This window comes from Physella acuta, unplaced genomic scaffold (genome assembly GCF_028476545.2).
Source record: "Physella acuta isolate Inbredline_101_S28 unplaced genomic scaffold, ASM2847654v3 ptg000036l, whole genome shotgun sequence".
NCBI classification, from domain to species: domain Eukaryota; kingdom Metazoa; phylum Mollusca; class Gastropoda; family Physidae; genus Physella; species Physella acuta.
The window spans coordinates 179,154-185,153 of NW_026731556.1; the positions used below are offsets into that span (position 1 = coordinate 179,154).

At 32.4% G+C, this 6,000-nt stretch overlaps 1 protein-coding gene across 1 annotated transcript in view; it reads right to left on the minus strand.

The window, feature by feature from the left end:
- Positions 1-5,757, minus strand: part of LOC131942750 (peripheral plasma membrane protein CASK-like) — a gene marked incomplete at its 3' end in the record, with an annotated part of 126,715 nt that extends 120,958 nt beyond the window's left edge. The window contains exon 1 of the mRNA XM_059302672.1: positions 5,599-5,757. The remainder of the gene's footprint in view (positions 1-5,598) is intronic.
- Between the last annotated feature and the right edge of the window lie 243 nt (positions 5,758-6,000).

The window sequence follows — 6,000 nt, forward strand, 5'->3', positions numbered from 1 at the left end:
AGCAATTTAAAAAAGAGAAATAAGATTTACAAGGCCAGAAACAAATCTTTAGTAGAATGTGAACAGGATTGATAATGGCCTGAAACAAACATCAAAATAATAACAAGTTGTCTCCCCTTAACTATGAAAGATAACCCTGTTGTTTAGGAGTTAAATTACATGTTCCACATCTAAGTAATAAAACAGATAAATGTATAATAATTAGATTTTATTTATGCATTAGGGACGGAGTGGTCTAGCGGTAGAGAGCTGGACTGCTATCCCGTAAGTCTCGAGTCGAATCCGGGTTCAAGCCAGAAGACCGTCCCTGAGTCCACCCAACTCTGATGGGTACCAAACTCACGTTATCTCTTCATATGCCGAGGTCAAAGAAACAAGTGAACTCTACTTCACTTGCCCCATAGACCGTCAGGTTTGAAAGGGAAAACTTATTTATGCATTAAGAAAATTAAATGATTGCCTTTAAATATAATAATGCACTATTATTGATATAACTATTATCTATAGCATGGATGGCTATGAGTATAGTAAAATGTGTGCTGGAAAGTTTGGGGATTTGTAGGCCCTTTCGTAATAAATCTATATATTATAGTCTTACAAAGGATTAGGCCTACATAATTTTAGTCAATAGAGAGGCTCACTAACATTAAATATACAATGGTAGACACATATTGCTAAAAGTGGTAGTGTTTATCATTTGCAATTCAACACCTTTACAAGAGTTGTTGAGCAACTCACACATTCAGAATTTGTAGTTATATATATATAAAAAAACTGCCTAACAAAAAAAAATGTTTAGTACTTTAATTATTTTTTAAAATGTAAGCAACATCTAATTAAGTCAAAGTTCATATCAAGTTTTGGTGATTAATAAATAAATCTCTTTAGTAGAAGTGGGTTAAGTTTCAATAGCTATGTTCCACCTAGGTAAATACAAGGTTAATGGTAAATATTTTATTTATGTTAATTAAATCCTATTTAAAAAAACAATCACTGAATTCACTATATAATTGTATAGCAGACTGCTGAATGTGGAAAATAAGCTGAAATGATGTTGTATTGACCAGCTGGTACTCAAAAAGAACTATTGTATTGAAATAAATTCTAGTTTATCTAATGATTGGTAAAATGATTTGGCTCAAGCTCCTAACATATCTTTTCAAAGATTAAATGTTTGTAAGGATTACTATCATGCCTGATAGTCTGACAGGACAGATGAAGTTGAGTTAAATGTTTCTTCAAAGTGATAAAGTATACAAGATAAAGGAGGTAGTGTGATCATCACAGTGTGAAGTCACTTTTTCCATTTTGAGCTTTCTGAACCAAATTACTTCAGGCATCCATTCATAATTGCAGAGATGAGGAACGGGGGGGGGGGGGGGGGGGGGGGGGGTAAGGCGGCAGAAACATTATTTTAAACAGTATGAAATATGTATTCAAAAGTAATCTATTGTTATTAAAACACAGGAGCTTGGTGGACATAGAGGAAAATAAAGGACTATGGATTGAGAATTGAACACAAGACTTTCAGGTTAGCATGTACTCAACCACTCCATCTCATAATCAAAAGGACTCATGATCACAGCAGCCTTTTCTATCCAATATAAAAACAAACCACCTTTAAAACACAATACATAGGCTTGCATTAAATGATTTAATTACAATCCTGTAAATATTTTTGAAAATCTACTTATGTTTAAATTTTTGTTAAATGAACTGAAAAATCTCACCAAATTAATAATTATAAACTTTGAGTTTAAAATATTCTGTTTAATTAGCCTTTTTATTGTTAACAGGCTTTGATTTGTTACTACATGATTAGTTGTGTGAATGTATGCAAGTACAGAAAATAATTCAGTCAAGATTACATTTTTTAAATAGAATCATTACGTAATAACATGATCCTACATGTTTGTTCTTTTATTCCCCAAATATTATTATTTTAGTATTTTAGGCTGCAAAGAAACATTAATTTTGGAAAAACAAACAATTAAGAATATAACTGAGACAAACCAGGCTTAAATAAACCGGGAGTGATCTCCCCAAAACTTTCTCGAATATTCTTATATAAAATAACAGGGAATGGGAACTCGGGCTATAGACATGATTTTTAATCCATTTTAAATACTTAAAGCTTTAAAAATAGAATAAAATCTCGTAGACAAAAGAATTGCACACCGAGTGAACTAGTGAGCGCCAAATAAAAAAGTGCACAATAGCGCGCAATATTATTAGTACTTTAAAAATTTACTTTAGTTTTTTGAGAAATCGGAAGTAGCGTAAATTACTACTTCCGGTCAACGGAAATTATTCAAAATTTAACAGAAGGTAGAGAATTAGATCTTTTACTTACATGTGAGATTTCATTAATCTATCTGAAATAGTACTCAAGTTATAGGCTTTTGAAAAATTCAAAGTAGGAAAAGTACCACTTCCGGTTATCGGAAATCGCTCAAAAGTTGATACGGATCTACGATTTTGATAAAATACTTATATATGAAATTTCATCAACATAGCTGTAACGGTACTCAAGTAATCGTGTTTACACACGGACACACACACACACACACAGACATACGGACAGAATTGCAAAGCCCAGTTTTTCAGACTGGATTACGCATAAAACCTCTTAATTTTGATTAATCTGGATTGATAATTTTTGCCCGATTAAAATAAGTCCTCTATACTTCGGATGTGATGAAGGACTGAGGTGTAATACGGTGAAAATTGTTAAAATTTCAAGTGATTTTTGTGCACGATTACAATACTTTCTCTATACTTCGTATATACGAGAAAGTAAAAACATCAAAAATTTTTGTATTAACTTAAAGGTTATTCTTGACTGAAATAAAAAAAATCATTTCTTTCTTCAACACTGTATGCACATTTTTTTACTGTCGATTTTATTTTTTTAAGCAATTTTAGAAATAAGTACTGATTTCAAATTAAACAGTTCACTTATACAAGTAAAATAAGAGTTATCAGATCATTGTAGGAATGTTGGGATAGAGAGGGCAAGAAAATGTCACAATTAGTTTTCAGCTAGCTTTAAAATTTACTAAAAGTAAAAGACCTTTGTTTAAACCTTATTGATATTTATTAATGTAGATGTGGATGCGTTTGTTAGTTTAATACTAATTATGCAAGAGGTCTATCCTTTTAATTACTAAGTGACAAAGTAGATGACTGAACACTACAGGCTTATACTTTATTAATCTTCATAATACAGTATTGTACAATACATACTAATAATACTTCACTAACTGTGGGACTATTTTTTGAAAGCATATACAATAATTTGTGTGACCTACTCAGCCTGTATTAAGTAACAAAAGGCTTGTACTTGTACAAGAAACAATTTAGCTGAGACTACTGTGTTTTATTAGCATATTTTTTTTAAAGCTGTTGCTAATAATAAAAAATGTAATAAAATCTATCACAGTGGGAAATTATTTTTTTTAGATCTATATTATTTTCTTCTTTCTTCCTCTTCATTCTTAAATAATAGTCATGTTGGACGGGATTTCCTCCAATACAATTAAGTATTACATGTCAGCTTGTTATGGTGCATGTAGGCAGTTAACTCACATTACAGCCTGCTTTTTGGATTTGTTTCCACAGCCTTTGTCTATCCAAAGAACAAACTACAAGGCAGCAGTTGTTTAACTTTGAAATTTTTAGCCACTCACAGACAGTCCAGCAAGTCCTTGTTTACTTTTTCTTGTGAGTCTATTGTTTACTATAAAGTGACAACTCGGAGGAATATTATTTCCCCCAGAGTTACTCTGGCCGGCAGAAGATGCAATAAACAATGACTTTAACAACTGTGCAATGTGCGCAAATTGAATAGTATTAATAGCTGCACAATGGCTTCAAATTATCCTTTCTATAGCTGCGCAATGAGATCAAATGACCTTCTAAGCCTTATTCTTCTGACAAAATAATCTCTACTGTGTGGTTGAGCAATGCGCTGCGGGCGGGTCATCAGGGGTTATGGGTTTATAGTATATAGTTATAGTATATCAAGTAAAGAAATCTAATCTATAAATTAAGTATAACAAAGTTTATATTTAAATCTATTTTAATAGCTTATTTAAATCTACTATTTAATTATTTATTGTGTTAACTCATCAAGACAATACACAGGCCTAAATAGCGAACATTTAGATGACAAGAAAAACCGGGTAATTGTAGCGCTATGCACAGGCACATTCTGGCTAGAATCTGTCTATTTAGTAGTATATAGAATTAGAATCTAGACTAGACGCTATATCTAGATCTTGAAATGTCATGTCGCGAGCCACATGCAGCTCTTTGATGTCAGGGATGTGGCTCGCCAGTTCCATAATAATTATATTATTTTCATAACTAATAAAAATAATATACTTTAAAAAAAACTTTTAAGAAGATAAAAACAATGAGAATTGGTGAAGTAGAGCGTATACAGACAGCTGCCACCTGCTTGCGCACAAAGCCCAGAAACACAACTGTGCTGTGGCCAGCCCTGTTGCAGTGGTACCGTGCTTTCCACTACCGAAGTGCAATTTTTTTGTTGAATATTTTCAATAGTAATTATTATTTTATGCAGAAGGCATTTTTTATGTGTCAGTGTGCATTAATTTCACCTTAGTGACATAGATTTTTTAGTTATTAGCTTCTGAATTGGGTAGGATAGTGCTATAGTTATATAATTTGAATTTATTATCCTAGCAAAAATACTTTATGTTTTATGCGAAAACAGGTGTATATTTTTATATGCATAAATAGTATTTCATACAAAAACCCATTTAATTTAACCCTAATTCCTAACCATAAATAAAACTAATTGAGTTTACAATATTACTAACAACCTACCACACCTATTATTGGACAAAGAAAACTGGGAAATATTGTAAATTTTAATTTTTGGCTCTTCCGCCTCAAAAGGTTGCCAACCCCTGGGCTAGGGCATTTGAACCTAAAGTTACTTTAGTAAAGTATTCTAAACTCTTAACGTTGACATGTAGGCCTAGAGTAGTTTTGCACATTTTCTATAAATTTTTATAATTTACGTGTGTTTATAATTTTAATAAAAACCTGGTATGATTGAAGATACTGATGTCCAATAATAGGTGTGGTAGGTTGTTAGTAATATTGTAAACTCAATTAGTTTTATTTATGGTTTGGAATTAGGGTTAGGCCTAGGTGTATGGCATATGATATGATAGGACTAGGATTGGGGGTTATGGATAGGGTTAGGTAGCAGTTAGTGTTAAGCTTAACAACATCATTGATTCATTAGCAAGATGTGTGTCTTTTACCAGTTTACTAACTCAGTAGGCCTAACCACCCCCTTTTTTAAGAAGATTCTATTATCGGACACAGGTTAAAAAAAATTACCCCAAAACTGAGTCTAGATCTCTGCATTATAACTTAATTAATTAAATTAGTAGGCCGAAATTTCGGCAAAAAAGTGGGAGGGCGGGCAAATGTGTTGTTTTTTTTTTGTTGTTTTTTTTTTGTGTAACCAGACACCCGCGGTAGTCATTCATTGATTCATTTCATTTTCAACTGAGTAGTAGATTTTCTAACTATTTTTGATAATAGAAGAAAGTTTACCTTGCTTCAGAAATATTAAAAGAAAGAAAGTAGATCTAGATCTATATATCCAAAATTTGAAATATAAATAAAATATATTTGAGCACTTTGAGCAATGTTAATAATAGTTTAAGCTAAGCCGAACTTCAAAAACTATTCATGAAAGTTTTTTTTCATTCGTTTCTTACTGCAAAAGCTATAACCGGAAGTTTTGATAAATTATTGTATTGTAAGGTCTATTGCCGATTGTTCCATTTCATACTGGTCCAATCAATTAATAACGTGCAGCAGGTGTTATCATTTGACTAATTAAAGAATGTTTGTTGTTTGAGCGTAGAGTCGGGGGGGGGGGGGGGGTGGGGGGAGGGGGGAGGGCGGGAGATGAGGTTCATATGTCTCCGGACGCCGACCCTAGAGGCGCCA